This window comes from Lissotriton helveticus, chromosome 3_1 (assembly GCF_964261635.1).
Source record: "Lissotriton helveticus chromosome 3_1, aLisHel1.1, whole genome shotgun sequence".
Taxonomy (NCBI): domain Eukaryota; kingdom Metazoa; phylum Chordata; class Amphibia; order Caudata; family Salamandridae; genus Lissotriton; species Lissotriton helveticus.
Window position 1 is genome coordinate 2048783470 of NC_136061.1, and position 19118 is coordinate 2048802587.

Sequence of the window (19118 nt, forward strand, 5' to 3'; positions counted from 1 at the left end):
ATAAGCCTGACTGCTTGTGCCAAGCTACCAAGGGGGTGAGCAGAGGTTATCTAAAGAGTGTGTCCTCCTTACCCTGACTAGAAGCAAGGGTCCCTATTTGGACAGTCATACCTACCCCTGCCAACTAGAGACCCCCAGTTCTAACAATCTAAATTTCTTAAGTCTTGGTAGCTCTTTTTATACCATTAATCTCTTTGTTCTCTGAGGGCAGAGAGGCCTTGACCTAGTCCAAACCAGTTCTGGTAAGTCCTGGAGCACTTTGTTTACTTAACTACTTCTTTCCGTAGAGAGGGGCACTGTCGTCATCCTCCCAGCAGGAGGTGGAGCCAGCATTGTGGAAGGCAGGAACAGCCCTATTCAGGCCCAGGTGCTCTTCCCTCTCACCACTCAAGATGCAGATGAAGCTATTCAGCCTAGGGACGACTCACTCAGCCTATGGGACCCACCCCAGCCCCTGTCACTCACAAACCAGACAGTCACTTCACAAACAGGCCAAGGCACACAGAAAGGTCAGACAAGAAAACATCCACTTTCTAAGGGAGCTGTTTCCAAACACAAAACTTAAAAACCATCCTTCCTAAAAGATGGGCTATTAAATTCTGAGTTCAGGGATACCAGACTTTAATTTTCTATCTTGCTCCTATGGGAAGATATGCAGGTAAACATTATACACAGCATTCCCCATTATAGCCTAATGGCAAGATAGCCTTCAATAGTGAAAAACTAAATTGGCAGTATTTCACTATCAGAGCATGACACCTATATTAGTACATTCTCTACCTGTCACATACACTGCACTCTGCCCAGGGGGGTACCTTGGGCCTTCAACAGGGGTGTCCAATGTGCACAGAAACGGAAGGGTTAGGCTTGGCCAGTGGGGACACTGGTCAGGTCAGCATGGCAGTTAGCAACTGCACCCAAGCACTGTGGTGGCAGGCCTGAGACACCATTTTAGGGCTACTCTTGTGGGTGGCAAAATCAGTGCTGCAGGCCCAATAGTAGCATTTGAATCACCAGCCCTGGCACACTCAGTGCACTTTACTAGGGACCTACTGGTAAAACAAATATGCCAATCATAGATAACCAATCATAATTACAATTTATACAGAGAGCATAATGCCCAGAGTCCTATTGCCAACAACCACAGGTCAGGAAAAACAAGGGAGGAAGAAGCAAGAAGTTGGGGGATAACTGTGCAAAAAGGGCCATTTCCAACAGGGACATGCATTTAAAAAAAAAAAAGCAGCATAGTCCTATGAAAACCAGGACTGTCTGGGAAAATCCAGGTCTGGTCACCCTATTTCTATGTAAATTAACCAAGCCAGCTGAAAGAGAGCCCACGGTTGTAATTCGATGTGTAACCGAGGCCCCACGAGTGCCAAGCTATCTGACTAATAAATGTGAAGATGATTCTCTGCGTAATCGCTAACTCAACCTTCGTAGTTTGAACTAGGAGTAAAAACATGAGATACATAAATGTAAGAAAAATGAAGAAAGACACAGTGATAAAAGTAGGGGTGTGTAAAATTAATTTATTACACAAAATGTCCATAAAAATATTTGAAATTATACAAAATGTGAGTTTGTCATTTAGTGCTACTTTTTGACATGCAATTACTCCTTGTTTCAAACATTAGCACAAAAAACAAAAGTGCCACAACCAACAGCAGTTCAAGTTCTGGCCATCTGCGTTGTTTTGGAGTGCTCACATAAGTTTGCCCTGAATGGCATTTATTATACAACAAGGCATAATAGTGTTAATTTGAGAATTTTACACAATAATCATAACACAAAATTCCAGAAATTGCACCAATCACACCTGTATAAGTTACATTTTACTCAGTTCTAGACTGAAGGTGTTAAAAAAGCTGCACTAAAGGAAATAAATAGAACAATTACTTAGAGGCAGGCCAACAATAAGTCCAGATTTGCGTATTAAATAAGGTTTCCAGGTATAAATCCATATCATCAGTTTTAGATATTGGGTTTCTAGTTGGCATAGGTTTTCACCCAGTCCAAGTAGAGCCACAATCCTATTTAGGGTAAGTAAGCACACACTTAAAATAAACCTGTGCCCACCCTCTGGTAGCTTGGCGCAGGGCAATCAGGCTAACTATAAGAGGAAATGTGTAAAGTTTTTGTGCACATTGTGATTACAGCAACACAGTGAAAACACCACAAAAAGACTCCACACTAGGTTAGTAAATTGCACAAAAAGTTTCCACACCAGTTTAGTAAATTAGAGAATATTTACTTGATTAAAACGATACCAAAACAACAAAAATACAATTAGTACTTTCCATGTTAGAGCATTTTCAAGTATGCATGTAAAATCACAGTGCTGAAATGAATGCATTTCTTGCTCAGAGTAATTATGGTAGTGTTTAGCGGAGAGGGCTGGAAGAGCATTCTTGATCAACGCGCTTGTTGCAGTCTCACTAGACTGGGATATTTGACAGGGATTCCAGCAGGTGATCGTCAGGTAGGTGCCCCGTATAATGCAGGCTCACAGGTACCCTCAAATGAGGAATTAGACACAGGTCCCTCAGTATTGGTATGTACAAGTTATTTGGCTGCTGTGCTGGACAAACAGATAGGACCTGGTGAGTCCCGACCCTGAACACAGAACCTCCTGGTGCATAAGTGGTCCTCCAGTTTGGCAAGTGGTGCAGTGTTGGGCTGTGCGGTGTGCCCTCAGGCAGTTGAGGTAGACTTGAAAGGTCACAATGGTCTCCTCTATGGCATGCAGCACATGTGCAGCACAGCCTCAGCTGACGCACCATCACAAGGAAGCTTGGTTGTTATGGTAATGCAGGGGTCGCACTGAAAGTGCATGTGGCATTGATCTTGATACTTGCAACTTAAAAGAGAGCACTGGACACTGGTGAAGTGTAGCATTCGATCTTTACAGCAAAGTTCTTCCTTATGCAGAGTGGATTACTTGGAACATGCTGGTGCTCATCGAACAGCTCTTACAGAAGAGCAATAAAAATAAGGATTTAAGTCTTTGATGGCTCTGTGACTTCGCTAACAGGGGGCAAGCCAACAAGCCCTTGTAGTTACTTCTGGTTTTAAAGATTGTAGAGTAGGTTTCAGTCCTTCTCACTGCCAGATGCGGCAGGCAGCAGGCCAGCACAGCACAGCAGGTTGCAAAGTGCCAGTCCCACCTAGCAGCACAGCAATCAGCAGGCAGAAGGCCAACACAACAGAGCAGTTAGCAGAGTGGCAGTCCCTCCTGGCAGAGCAGCTCCTCTACATGGCAGAGTCTTCTCAGGATCCAAAAGTGAACTGATCTGGGAGTGTCAGGGGTCCAGCACGTATACCTAAATGTGTCTTTGAAGGGTGGGAGACATTAAATAGGCCTCTGAATCTTACAAGATCCCTGCCCTTCCTTCCCTGGCTCCAGAAACAAAATGCAGCTCTTTCTGTGAGGGCAGGTACAGCCGTGTTGAATTGCAAGGGTCAACTCCTCCCTCTCACTCTTGCTCAAGGAGACCCATCAGCCTGGTGATGGGCTATCAGGATATGAGTGGCACACCCAGCTCCTTTTGTGTGTGACTGTCTAGAGGGCATGCACAAAACCCAGCAGTCACCCAACCTAGACGTGTATTCAGAGACAGGCAAAGGCACAGAATGGTTAAAGTAAGAAAATGCTCACTTTCCAAAACTGCCATTATCAGACATGCAATCTTAAATCCGGCTTCACCATAAGTTGTAATTTTAAATTGTGAGTCCAGGGACGCCAAACAGCACATTTGTATCTGTTCCCTATTGGAATTTTACACTGAAAAGATGTTTAAGGAAATCCCAATGTTATCCTGTGGGAGAGATAGGCATAGGAGTGAAAAACAAATTTAAGAGTATTTCACTACCAGGAAATGTAACACTTAAAAGTACATGTGCTACCTATTAATTACACTGCACCCTGCTCAAGGGGTTTCCTAGGGCCTACTTTAGGGGTGATGTACATGTAAGAAAAAGAAAAAGGAAGGTTTGGGCCTGGAAAGAAGGTTAACTTGCCAGGTCAAACTACATGGAAATGCTCTACAATGGCAGGCCTGACCCATGTTCGAAGGGCTACTGAGTGGGTGGCAAAATTAGTGGTTCTGGCCCGCTAGTAGCAATGAATTTACGGGCCCTGGGCACATATAGAGCACTCTAAAAGAGAGCTTATAAGTAAATTACAAATGCGAATCATGGATAAGCTTTAGAACTGGTAAGCAGTGGTAAAGGTCCAGAATCCTAAAGCCAACAAAAACAAGGTCAGAAAAAGAGGAGGAGGAAGGCAAAGTGTTTAGGGTAACCCTGCAAAAAAAGGGTCCTTTCCAACAATCAAGAACATCATATGCCACTCATGGGAATTCATTTAATATCCCAATACTTTCTACAATGTGTAAGCTTGCTGTACTGTGCTGTATTGCATGAAAAATTCACAGAATCAATATACTGCAAATTGGTGTATCTGTTAATATTAAGAAGCAAGCCTGCAGTCCAACATGGAACAGAAAGAAGGGATCCCATCATTAAGCATAGAGAAAAGAGCAATAAATTGTGTTAACACATACCAGGCATAATACATGCTTACTTTATTCTCATGAGATAGTTTCTACACATTAGTAAGCAAAAAGTGAAGGTATTTACATAATAAGTATCTGTAAAGGACACATTACACCTCCCCTGCACCCTCCAGGGAATCTTGGTGTTAAACACCAGATCATTGTTTTTTTAAACTCAATTATATTAACTTCATGGCCCTCAGAGTGATACAAATTTGAGTGAAGGAAATAGCAGCTTTGTGAACCGTTCGTAGTGTTCAATAGGACAATGTGTATTGGGTTGAAAAGTCTTGTCTGAAGCAGTAGTCAATGTAGTGTTGTTGTCAATATGCTCAAGGACCCTCACAATTCTGGCCAGAATCTAAGTGGAGTTCTGCAATCTGTTGGGAGGTGTTAAGGTGTGGTTATAAAAGGCTATCATATAATGTGTACAGAGCATAGTCGTTTGTTGAAGAATCAAGGTGTTTGCTTTAAAGCTCCATGTGTGGCATATTCCTTTTCATGATCCCGGGCTGGGGAGGACACTACATCTGGTGATGAGTAGGGGTTGCATGACCCGAAGAATAAAAACTGCTCTTCCTGAGAGTTGCAAAGGTACAGTATACTGCTCATTCGTGCCACATGTGCCCCAAATCAATGCAAAGCAACCTGCAGTTGGCGTATGTGTAGTCCAAGGTCTGCTCCAGCCCATACCCAGAAACAAAAAAGTTGAAGGCCCTGCATAGTCCATCAGAATTCGCTGGTAAGGCCAAAAGAAGAGATCCTGTGCTGCACCTAAAAACAGGACCATCCTCCATACAAAGCAAACGCTAAAGGTAGAAACAACTTGGTACAAAAGTAGAAATTTACCTACAGCACAAGCAATTAAAGTGCCATATAACCTCAAAATCAAGTGAGGTAACCAGGTCCAAACAACGGGTTGTTGTGTGTAGAGGGTGTTAGTCCTGCTGTGTGTGGAGAATGCTGTCTGAACACCACCTGCTCTAAAAGGCAGTGGAAGAAGCGCAAAATAGGATGATGCTACATTCCTGAAGCCACCACCTCAGTTTGACACAGGGAAGAAAAATAATATCAGTGCTAGATGCACTGCATGGATGGGAACATTTTATGATATCATAGATGCACTAGAAGGAAAAGACAATAAGAAAATCATTAAATACATGAAAAACCTTGCTGGTGATGGAGTGAAAGAGGTGATAAAGATAAAAATGTCTCACAAACTGATGCAATATAATACCAAAAGATGAAATAGGCGTTGAGAGTCAAATTCAATTAAATGCTGCATGTCAACTACAAAAAGTACATCTTCAACCAAGCACCACAACAGATTGGTGAAACGATGGATGAGTTTGTAGAGAGATTTGGTACATGTATCGAACACTATGAATTCTGTGACTTTAATGATGAAGAAGCCATGAACCTTAGTATCATTGATGGTTGTCTTTCAGATTCCTTCAGGAGACATATGTTGAGAGAGATGGTCAGTGTAGGGGAAATGCTAATGACTGCGAAAGCTGAATAATTTGCAGATAAACAAGCTGCTGAGATGGAAGCAGGTACAGCACATGATGAATCAGCATTGATCATGAAAAAGAAATATAAGCATAAAGTGGATGCACACAGGTCGAAATCTCAAAAGAAAAAGAAGTTATGTTTCCGATGTGGATTTGCATTTCCCAATGAAGGTAAATGTCCAGCCATAGGGTAGAGATGCAACAGATGTGGAAAAGAAAACCACTTCCTAACTGTCTGCAACAAAACCAAATGCATCATAGAGAGAAGAGAAAATGAATGCCAGAATGTTCCAGAAGCATTCTCACCATGCCCAACAAGTGAAAACCAAGCACAGTCAATTATCGTCCAGTTCATCATATTAAGTCTCTTCAACGTCGATATCAATCGCTAGCAAAGAAAATGGATTTGCATTAATGAATGATATCAACTAAGAAATGACATACACATGTAGGGTTGGCAATTTACAAAGAAGATCAAAAGTCAAAGAAAAGTCACCAAATGAAGCGACCAAACTTATTTGTAAGCTGGTCTAAAATTACATTAAAGGTAAACGTTTGACCTGTAACCTTCAATGTAAACATTGATGTGTTGATTAATATCATACCAGTAGAAACGTTCAATAGCCTAGCTCCTGTGCCACACCTAACTCCATCAAACATGAAGGTATATGGTGGGCTGCTTCCAAACCATTACAAGGTCAAGGGTCATTTACAGCAACCATGCGACATAAGATTACGTCAATCCAAGCACCAATAAATGTCCTTCAAGAAACTTCATTTAGTGCATGCCTACTTAGCTTTGCCACTGCTGCCGATTTGATAGCTATTAATTACAGCCTATGTGCTCAGCCTGAAATTGAAAGTTAGCTCCCGTCATTGCTTCATGACCTAGGAAGACTCATAGAAATTAAAATCCAACTCCATATTAATTAGGACATTTGCCCTGTTGTTCAATCACATCACAGAGTCGCTATTCAACTACAAGCAGCCATTAAGAAAGAACTAGAAACACTATTGAATCATGACATCATTGAAAGGTCTACAGGTCCTACACCGTGGGTTTTGCTAATTTGTTCTGGTGCCAAAAAAGGACAGTAAAGGTGCAGTATGGGTGGTGAATAATAGCTGAGATCCAAATTTCCTCTAAGATATACACCTTATCAAGCTATTATGGCCCGAATATAGATGATGTAACACCTCTTACCAAACTCTTTTCTAATTTGGTTGACTTTCAATCCCCATTATCCTTGGAGGAGATTTTAATGTTCTTCTAAATAATGAGCTTGATAGGTCGTCACCCAGGACTACAATTTCATCCCCTAAGATGAGGACATATTGGAAGGATATGATGGAGAATTTTAATTTATGTGATGTTTTTCATAAAGTTGAGGGTAAATGTAGGGGTTACTCATTCCATAGTAAAAAGAACGGCCATTTCTCAACAATAAACTACCTGTTTATGGATAAGAAGGAAGCAGAGTCTGTAGTAGGGATAGAACATATGCCTATACATCTTTCAGATCATGCAGCACTGCTTTTAAAAATTGAGAGAAGAGACACTTACACAGTAGGTATTTGGACAATGAACAGAAGGATTTTATTACAGCCCTCGCTGACAGAGAAGGTGTGCTGAGATACAGAGATTTTCTTTTCCCAGAACTTAGACTCAGCTCTTGTGCACACAGTATGGGATGCCTATAAAGCATGATTAAGAGGCACTGTTAAATGTCTAACAGTACACTGGGCCAGGGAAGAGAAAAGAAAAAACAAGTTAATAAAATAGAGGAGGACAGAGATAATAGAAAATCTATTAAAAGAAAATAAAGGGTCGGAAAGAGAAAGAAAGGAGTGGGCAGATAAGTTGGAAGGATTAAGGAGGAAATTTAGAACTATGGTGGAGGAGAAAGTTTCTCAGCAGTGGGAGGTGAGCAGATCCAAAGATATTATACATTAGGAGAGTTGTGGAAAGCTCCTGGCATTGAAAACAAGGTTCCCTTTGAAATGTATTCCATATTACGGGGAGAAATTATCCCGGTGTGGGTCAAACTATTTAACTCTGTATTGACAGATAGGGGCCCAATTCTGATGTCATGGAATGATGCAGTTATTTCATTGATTGCGAAACCAGGCAAGAACTTGACACATTGCAATCATGTCGTCCAATCTCATTACTTAACAATGATTACAAGATGTATTCTGGGGTTTTAGTGGCACGCCTGAACAAGGTTATGGGGCTGATCCACAAAGGCTTTCTTTCAGAGAGATATATGAATGAACTTAATTATGCCCTGATAGGTTCTATAAATTTAGCTATAACACATAACGCTCCCCTCGCAATTGTTGCACTAGATGCTGCAAAAGCATTTGATTGCATTAACTGGAGCGATTTAAAGATCACATTAGAGCATTTTGGTTTGAGCAAAAACATAATAGACACTATTTTTAAAATCTATAGAGTGCCAACAGCTAAAATTCTAGTTAATAATGGTTTGCCTCGCTCTGTACGAATTGAGAGGGGAACAAGACAGGGATGTCCTTTGTCTCCTGCATTATTTGATCTTTATATAGAGCCCTTCGCCCAGAATTTAAGATTAAACGAAGAAATTAAACCTTTTAAAATTGGGGGTTATTCTAGAAAGATCTCTCTTTATGCGGATGACATTATGGTTTATACTTCGGATGTAATATCAACTCTTCCACATCTTATGATAGAAGTGAGAGAATTAGGTAAATTGGCGGGCTAGGCGGCAAATGAAGAAAAAACAGAAGTAATGATTTGGAATCAAGATAGTGAAGAAATAAAATGTGTTGAGTAAATAAGATATCTGGGGTCAAAATAATTAAAGACATTGGGAAGTTAGCGGCTGTTAACTTGGAAAGAGTAGGAAAGGAAATAGATCTATTATTAAAGAAATGGCAGAATCTTACTCTTACGATCTATGGTCGGATTAACTTGGTGAAAATGTCCATTCTGCCAAAGCTCATCTTTCTCTTTGATAATATTCTGTTGCAATTTGAAAAAAAGACACTTTTGAAGTTGCAAGGGAAGATCTCTTCTTTTATATGGACTAGTAGAGGAATACACCTCTCCTGGAAGAAGCTGAGACGGAAAGTAGGAGAGAGGGGTTTAGGTCTCCCTGAATTCAAATTTATTGCTGGGCGTTCCAACTTAAAAATAATAGAATGGATCTACAAAGACCGGATGAATCTTTAATAGGGGCTATTTTTAAAGCCATGCTGGTGGGTTTGTCTGAGGGGGCTTCACTTATAAATATGGGGCTCCGAAATTAAAAAAAAAAGTTAGATTAAAATGCCTTCAGTCAGCGGCAAGAACCTAGTATGAGATAAGGTCCAGGCTAGCTATTCCTTATTACAGCAGGTTGTCTCCTATTTGGGATTCTCCTGGTACCCCGAAATGCCTATTAGATAGCTTGGCAAAACCATTGAAAAAGTCAGATGTCAGGCAGTGGGGTCATTTGATAGATGGTGGGCAAAAGCTAACCTGGAGCTACTGGCATGATAAGACAAATGGAGCAATATCTAGATTTAAAATCTACCAGATTAACTCCTGGCTTAAGACTCAGAAAGGGTTTGATAGAGACTCAAAACAACTGGAGCTGGAACTTCAGATCACAGCGGTAAGGAAAAAAGAGGTGGCATTTTGGTATCATCTTCTTTTGGATGCAGAAATGGCAGAAATGAAATTACCACACAGCGCATGGGATGGAAGCTTGCCGGAAGCAGAGCTGGCGGATTTATGGCAAGTATCATGTACTACACTTTATTGGGTGGTTAAACCGGCTACATTAAAAACAAATCACTTTTTTACTCTACATAGAATATATTGGACTCCAAAGAATCTGCAGAAGATAAAAGGAGGTACAGATTCAAAGTGTAAGCGATGTGGCAGTGAAGATGCTGATGATGTGCACATGTTTGCTATCAGCCCAAAGCTGGGAGGATTTTGGTCGGCAGTTGGTATGACTTTTAGAAAGTGGCTGTTCTCTTGTCTGACCTTTCTGTGTGCCTTGGCCTGTTTGTGAATTGACTGTCTGGTTTGTGAGTGACAGGGGCTGGGTGGCTCACAGAGGCTGAGTGGGCCATCCCTGGGCTGAATAGCTCCATCTGCATCTAGAGTGGTTGGAGGGGGTAGCACCTGGGCCTGAATAGGGCTGTGCCTGCCTTCCACAATGCTGGCTCCACCTCCTGCTGGGCGGCTAACGACCCTGGTCCTCTCTCTGAAAGGAAAGGAGAGGCCAGGAAAACAAAAGGGCTGAAGGAACACCCAGAACTGGTTCAGACCGGTCTCAGAGCCCTCCTGCACAAAGGGAACAAAGACTTTTAGGGGTATAAGTACAGGACCCCAGACTACAGAAAATTAGATCATCCTGGAATCAAAAAGGAACCTCTGCTAAGGAGAAAGCTAGAAGACTGAAGAAGGAAGACTGTCCTGCTGTTGCTTTGCTGGACTGACCTGCAGTTGCTTTGCTGCCAAGGAGAGGGGAAGGACTTTGCTTTGCACTGTGTCCCCTTGCTTGAAGGAATCTCCAAGGGCCTGAAGAAGAGCTGGCTTCCTGTTAAGAAGTCCCCGCCAGCTTCCCTGAACTCTACTGAGAGAGTTCTGTCCTTCCTAAAGTGCTTGAGCCAGTTGCGGTGCCTCTGGAAGTTGTAACTGTGTTGGAAAGCTGGAAACCAAGATTGTAAAGACTTTCTGCAAGTTTTAACGCATCGCTCGCTTGCGGAGCGCATCCCCGTCAGTGCGAGGAAATTCCCGCCGCCGCGAAGGCCGAGATCGTCACAGCGTCTGTTACCGCTGCCAGAGTCGTCGCATCCATCGCTGCGAGTATCGCCGCAGAGCCTGTCGTCACTGGGTGAGATAGTCCCACCACCTGCTTGCCGACCGCATCACGTCGCTGCAAGAGTCGTCGCAGAGCCATCGCATCGGGGTGCCGCGAGAGGAGAAGATGGACACTGAGCTGTGCATCATCACCACACCGGAGATCGTCGCCGCCCTGAAGATCTTTGCATTATACCTTTTGCTAGTCGCTTCCATCGAAACCTGTGGAAAGGAATCCATGCAAGGTATTGCATCCCTTCCCATACAGACAGGAATCATCGCAACATGCCCACTGCATCCAGCAGGTTTGTCTCATCGCCTCCCCAGGGTCTCAGGAGTGACGCATTGCTTGCTTTTCATCGCTACAGCTTTCACTTGGAACTTTTGTCGCATCTCAAGTTACTGTTGGCTAAAACATGACCCAACTGTGGATTATTTTAACGCAACCTTAAGAACACTTTTGAAATCATATTCTTGAACTGTGTATGATGGATTTTTATTCGCTTTGGTCTCGTGTAGTTTAGATTAAAATACCTTTATTTTTCTAAACTGTTGTGGAGTCAGTTTGTGGTGTTTTCACTGTGTTACTGTGAGTGTTGGTACAAATACTTAGCACATTGCCTTTGATAAGCCGGACTGCTCGTACCAAGCTACCTAGGGGGTGAGCAGGGCTTATCTAAAAGTGCATCCTTCTTACCCTGACTAGAAGCAAGGGTCCCTATTTGGGCAGTGGTACCTACCTCTGCCAACTACAGATCCCCAGTTCTAACAATAATGTTCATGTTGCTTGTACTTTTTATTTAACAAAGGGGAGATGTAGTGTCATTGACACTTTGTGTGCTAGAACCCTTGCGGTTCTGGGCTGACTTATAGAGGAATTATTTAATCTGTTGGGAGGTGTTAAGGTGTGGTTATAAGAGTTTATGACATAATGCTCACGGAGTGTAGTCGTCTGTTGAAGCATTGAGGGGCATAATATCAAGCAGGGCGATAGGCAATTATCGCCACTTTAGCGGTCGTTTTCGGCCTCTAAGCGGCAATAATTCTATCGCCTATTAGCAAACTGTCGCTAACTGATGTTAGCGACAGCTTTTAGGTGATAGCGAGCGGTTTGGGGCCCGCTTTGCATGTCTGCGATGTTTATCGCTAATGACATGCAAAGTGGGCGTACCCAACCAGTTAGCGACTGAAAGCAGTCACTAATGTCGCTATCGCCTAATAGCAAGGCAAGCGTAGCGATGAAAATATTCGCGCTAAGCGCGAATATCTCCAAATACTAACTTTGTCTCTAATGCGTGAATATCGCTGTATTCTCAGCGATATTCACGCATTTCGCCGCTATCGCTGGATATTTTAGCACAATGGAGAAAAACTTTGCTAATAGCATGTTTTCTCCGCTAACATATCCAGCGATAGGCAGCGATAAAAAAAATCGTCGCTAGGCCTATTTAGCGATAATTATCGCAACTTGTTGGTAATATGCCCCTAAGACATTTGCTACAGAGCTCCGTGTGTGGCATATTCAGTTTCATGCTCCCGGGCTCGATAGGACGCTACAGTCACCACGATTCAATGCCCTTATAATTTCTCATTAATTTGCTTGGAGGTGAATTGGCCATATTCATTTAGCACTGTTTACAGCTATACTAAATACCACAAACGCTGCATTGCTTGGCAAGCACTCCGCTAACACTGCTAAATTCTGTATTTTAAAACATTTGAAAAGTAATGAATGCACACGTGCAACTTTGCTGGTGGTACAAGTACTAAAGCTATCAACCAATGGTGTAACACAAGCACCCTGCAACCCCCGAGGTGCGGGGGGCACAAGCAGCCATTAGCAGTCGCGCCCAGTAGTGGGAGTACCGGCCGAGTGGTGACGTTGGGGAGGGACAGGGGCAGGATGGGGGTATTAATGTATGGATTACAGACTTTATCAGGTAAGTAAACATACAAATAAATAAAACAAATTTCGTTGCTTGCACTGCATTACCAAATGCGATGCAGTGTGCGTAACAAAATTCGTTTTAGTTATTTTTATGTTTACTTACCTGTGAAAGTCCGTAATCCATGCATTACTACCCCCCACCCTGCCCCCCCAGACCCCTCCCCACGTCACCGCCCTCCCTGCCGGTACTCCCACTACTGGCCGCGGCTGGCCATTAGCACTAGATGCAAAGGTTTCTATAATTGTTATCAATTCAAACAAAGAAAGGAATGCAAGTGTTCTACGAGCATTCTCGCAGCCTCCATTTGTGTGTGCTCCGAAGCGCCTTTGGCACTCTCACAATCTATGAGAAGTAAACAGCTTTGTCCTCTTTGCAACCTCGTCTATTATTCAATGAATGACACCGCTCTACCGCTCGCACACTACATGGGGTTACATGAGCATCTCTGAACACAACAGTGAGCCCTGATTGTTTCTGAAGCCACTTGCCTGATCACAAATAGAAACCCTGGCAAGGGAGGTTTCTGTTTTTCCTATGAGCTTGCAAAGGTGATTGCTTATCATCAGCATGACTAAAACGTTTCATGACCTTCACGTCTCGTCCATAAAAAGCCTAGTTAAGTTTGCTCTAAGAGAGACAAACAAATACAAAGTACAGAGTCGCTTCAAAAGTTGCTCAGTTCTGGTTAAGTAGGAATGCATGGTCAATATATAGGCTATTGGTCTAGTCCTGATTGGCTTTAAAACAATTACGGCACACAATGTATAATTGTCTTTATTTCCTTTAGGCATGTTTTCAGAGGCGAATGAATGAGGCACGGATGACGTAAATATAATTCACTTAGCATTAATTCTACTTTATAGAAAATCGATCGATAGGTGGACTGGTCTTTCATTGATATTAATACCTTCAAGGGAAATTGTACGACTAGCAGAAGAAAAAAAACACAGAGAAAAATATAAGACATTGAAAATATACTCCGTTTATTACAATGTTTATTGTAGTCATATACATTTTGAGAATCGATAGCATCACTGGACGAGATCTAGTGTTAGAAACGCTGCCTCTGCTACTCAGAATGAAGTCACTGACCCACACATCTGGAAGGATCGACTAGGTACCCTCTAAACTTTCTTTATGCAGAATATCATCGAAAATGTCTAGTTCATGTTATGAAGTGATTTTTAGATACTGAAACAAGTCTGTGTCACGTCACCACTCTAGCTGGTCTGATCAAATGTAACTGTGGATGGTTTTAAAAGCTTTTTTTCTCAGGTGAGCAACCAATCTCACTATAGTGTGATGAATGTTCTGGGAAGTCTTTGTGGTACATATTCTAGGAAGTCTTTGCTCGGGGCCAATCTAATGTAAATGCACATTTATTTTATTCGCTACCCTTCCTCACATTACCAATGTTACAATGAATAACTTCGTGTGAAGATGCCTTTTCCCATCAAACTCCAAAATAATACCAGTAGCCAATAGCATCTCTTTAAAAATTGTGTAAATATGAAAACGTATCCAGCTAAAGAAGACCCAATTTCAGCAAACATAGCAATAATTATTTAGAATTCGGCCTTCTTTCTCTTATTTTGATGTAAGGTAAGGCCTGTGTGCTTGCCCAAATCTAATCAACAGTGGCTACAGACAAAAATGTCTAAAGGAAATGTTCTTCCGCGTTCCATTATTGAAACGTTTTTAGTAAAAATATATCTGAAATCTATTTATTAAGTGTTAGACCGTTCAGCCTTAGTGTGGTCTTCCTCAAGGTTTTGCCTTCTCCCCTCCTATTTTGCTGAAATTATTTTTGTTGGCCTTCAGACTCTGTGCACTTTACTACTTCTTACCAGCTCTAAAGTGCTTATGGGCACTCCCTAAATAAATTGGCTTACACCTGATCGGCATATACAATGTACTTATAAGTCCCGACTAAAGTTGTATAAGATATAAACTGGGCTGGTAAAGTACATGCTACTACAGGTCCTACTGCTCTTACTGCGAAACCACTTTAGTAGCTCCTTAAATATATCTCAGGCCTGCCATTCCAGCCTTTATGCAGTTTTAAACTGATAATTCCACATGGCAAAATAAACCCATTGTCAGGTCTAAAATCCCCTTTTTTTAACTATATATGCCACCCTTATGGTAGGCCCAACAAATCCCATAGGGAAGGGTGCCGTGTATTTAAAAAGTTGAACATGTACTTTTATGTTTTATCTGTCCTGGTAGTAAAAAAACTCACACATTGGATTTTCTCTACTGTGAGGCTAGCCTTTTTTTTTACAGAATAGCACTTCCTTACCTCATTACATTTAATAAGTAATCATTTTTGTTTCGGAAGAGAGAATAAAGGTTTTCTGTATTTACACGTTTAGATTTATAAGATTTTTTTCTTTACTCTTTCGGTGAAGAGCTCTTTTAATTAATATTACTTCTCTTTTTTCTGTTCTAATAGTGTGTACTAAGCGCTTGGTGATAAACACCTCAGTGGTCTTGATCTTTCTTATTTGCTCTAATTGAATAGACCACATCGTATCTTGAGGCATTGCCTTGGTCTGTAAAATGATTTCTGTCCCCAGTTTTGATAGTGCCACTTCCCTTTCACCTAGATGGGTTTCCTTTCCATATTAATGCAAAACATGTTCTTTTGTTTTTGGCTTTATATTATTAGATACTCATGTAGCACATAGATGGGATTCCCGATTAACACTGTGATATTAACTGCATTAGGTAATTTGATTACGATTGTCCCAAGTGAAGCCTAATGAAGATTTGGTCCACCCTTTCTGCAATTTAAAATAGTATTTAATTTGCAACTCATACAGTGCTAATATCACCCTGCTTATTTTCAGTGTACCAATGTCTTCTGACAGAATGTTGCGCCCTTCTTAAGCACATTATTACTGACACTCTTTCTTTTCTTTTTCCTGTTTTAGCCAACCATTTATTGTTTAGCCAAAATGGTGACACTTTTATTTTATCTCCGTTGTTTTTTGAGTACTACAATATGAACATAATCTTGCCTGACTACAATTCTCATAATCCTCGTTTTGAGAATGTTCTATTAGGTAATCAGCTTCTTCCAATCACGGATGGGATGGTTTAAATGGTGTTGCTCGAATATGAGTTTACCTTAAATAAATGACAAGAGAAGAGGAGTTTTGCAAAATGGGAACAAGTTAGTTTAATTAAACACAACGGCCAAGTAAGTAGCGATAGAGGCAAGTCTGAAGACTTTCTCAGTGTACAGAGGTTCTGGCCTCATAGATATACATTTTGTTGGTGCAGTAAAACACTTTGACATTCTTTAAAAACATCAAAGTCATAAATAACAACATCAAAGTCATAAATAACCATCTGATAAGGGGGACACAGAAGGCTCTCTACTTCTGGGAGAGCTAGTGTGGGCCAGTGTGTATGTGTGTGTGTGTGTGTGTTCAGCTGTCTGGTGTGGTGAGAGTGAGATCACCCTGTGCAATGTATATGTTGTGTCCTGATTGGCTGAGCGTTCCTAACTACATGTGGCATCTAATTCTGTGGTATTTTTGGAACACGCACCTTTGGCCAAACGTGTTTTAGTGGGGTCAATCTCCTTGGTCCTGTTTGTGGTGTGATTACCTCTCTGGGATTGATCAGGGTTTTCCCTCAGTGCTCATTTGTCTTTGGGCTAATTCTAACCCCACCTATGACTTGTCAATTGGTAGGCTTTTGGTTTTGGTTGCATGGTCTATTTGACCAAGTTTCTCTGACTTTGGGTTGATGGGAAAGCCATCTTGGTGAATCCGCCACCAATGATACAAGTTTGTGAGTGTGTGCATATGGAACTTGGCATTCATTGATATCATATTTATGGATATTCTCATTATTTATGTCATTAAATCATACATAAACTTGCATTCACTGGAACTGACATCCTTATGCGTGCTTAAGTTGTTGTTTACATAGACATTGAATTTACTGGTATTGACATCACTGTGCATACATTGATTACAGCATACCTTGTAATTGCATTTACTGGTATTAACATTCTTGTGTATGCATAGATTACAGCGTACATTAATATTGCCTTTATTGGTATTTCCGCTGCAATGCATGAATACATTCGAGTATACACTGCTGTTCTAATTATCAATCTCAACACTTGCTTATTCTTAATAGTACGTCCTATGGGGATTCTGTGGTTTGCATCCAATCCTAATGTGGTGCAATGATAAGTTTGAGCCTGTATTTTCCAAGTATGGGCTGTGTGCTTATAGCTTCACAGTTCTTCTAATACCTCAGGTTCTGTTCCAGACTAAGATTTGACTATTGTCGCTTTTTTGCAGGACACACATGGGTTGTATTTTTCCCTTTAAGTGGATCTCAGGCAGTTCATGCCATAGAGTGCTTCGGTTGCCTCTGGCATAATTTAAAATGCTTTGGGGCATTTTCCCATATGGACTGTGGGCTTTGAAGTAATTCACATTCAATAATAGATGTAGAGCACTGGCAAAAAGTTTGTATTGGATCTAATGCAGTACCCTTGCATTCATTCCCTTGCACGTACAGAAGGTTAATGTCTCTATTAGACTGCAACGGCAATAGATTTCCCTTGCTCATTTGTACCGTAACCATAATGGTGAGCCCTTCTTTGCTGGCATCATGAAGGAGGTTGCAAATGAGTATCGACTTTGAAGACACAAATTGCAAGAGCCAAAATGTAAATGTAAAACTAAAATTAAACACAGTACACTCATACTTACGTAGGTGTGCCTCGATTGGATCAGCTCCTGCCTTGCGTCTTTTGTTCTCTACAAATGACCTTGCATTCCTAGAGGGCTGATATGCTCTCCACCTTCTTGTAAGTAATTGCTCTTTGTTTCTTTTCAGCATGTTTTGCACCGGGTTAAATTCTATTGCAACATGTTTTTTATAAAACAAATCTTTTTGATATATTGCATATTTGTCTGTGACTACTTTATGCCATAGACCTTCTATTCAGATTGGTTTTAATTCTCTGTTTAAGCCTACATCGGGGGTGACAGGTATATTTCTTTATCTTGTTCTTTGCATCACCTTTCTGGGGTTTTCATTTTTCATTATCACTATTAGTCTTGATTTTCTTTTGGCATATATAGACAAATTCTTTCCAATTGTCCCATTTCCTGTTTCTTCTGCTTAGTTTACTAATGGTACAACATTATTATTTTTTTGAATTTTACAACACCATGTCCTGATGATGATGTCCCTGGTCAATTCCACCTCTAGGCTGAAACATTGACCTATATTCAGCTAATATGGACTGCTGATAGTCTAGGAAACTTTTGTGATTGTGTAACTACATTGATTTGTTATCAGATTCAACTATACCTGTGGCTTTGTTGTTGAAACATTATCATACAATTACTCTGGATATTTTATTTCAGTATCATTTGGGTTGCTTTAGAATTGCCTTTTCTGACTAAATAATTTTTTTGACCAACATGTGATACTGTGTATGTACATTTCAGTGGTCAAGGATATCTTGATAGGGATTAATTGGGTAAGATTTGTGTAAGATCTGGGGGTCTCTAGTTGGCAGCGGTAGGTACCACTGTCCAAATAGAGACCCTTGCTTCTAGTCAGGGTAAGGGAGATTCACTCTTTGGATAACCCCTGCTCACCCCCTTGGTAGCTTGGCATGAGCAGACAGGCTTATCAAAGGCAATGTGTAAAGTATTCGTACCAACACTCACAGTAACAGAGTGAAAACACCACAAATGGACTCCACACAAGTTTAGAAAAATAAAGTATTTTTATCTAAACTACAGAAGACCAAAACAACAAAAATCCAACATACACAGTTCAAGAATATGATTTTAAAAGAGTTCTAGGGTTTTCGTCAAAATAATACACAGTTGTGTCAGTTTTAGCCCAAAGTACCTGTAGATGCGACTATAGTTCCTAGCAGCAACTGCAGCTTCGAAAAACAAGTGATGCGTCACTCCTGAAACTCTGTGGAGACGATGCAACAACCCCGCTGCACGCAGCAGGCGTGTTGTGACGAATTCGGTCTGTATGGGGAGCGATGCGATAACTTGTATGGATTCCTGGGTGCAGGTTCTCCGGTAGGAAGCGTCTCGCACAAGCACGATGCGACGATCTTTGGGGCGACGACGATCTTTGGTGCAGTGGCGATGTGCGGCGCAGTGCTGATCCTCTTCTGCCGCGGTCCCTCGATGTGATGGCGCTGGACTCTGCGACGATGTTTGCAGCGACGGGATGCGGTCCACAAGCAAGCGGT

The 19118-nt window shown here is 41.4% G+C and overlaps 1 protein-coding gene across 4 annotated transcripts in view; it reads right to left on the reverse strand.

The window, feature by feature from the left end:
* NTRK3 (neurotrophic receptor tyrosine kinase 3) overlaps window positions 1-19118 on the reverse strand; it is a 1749208-nt gene that overhangs the window by 312574 nt on the left and 1417516 nt on the right. The window lies entirely within an intron of this gene.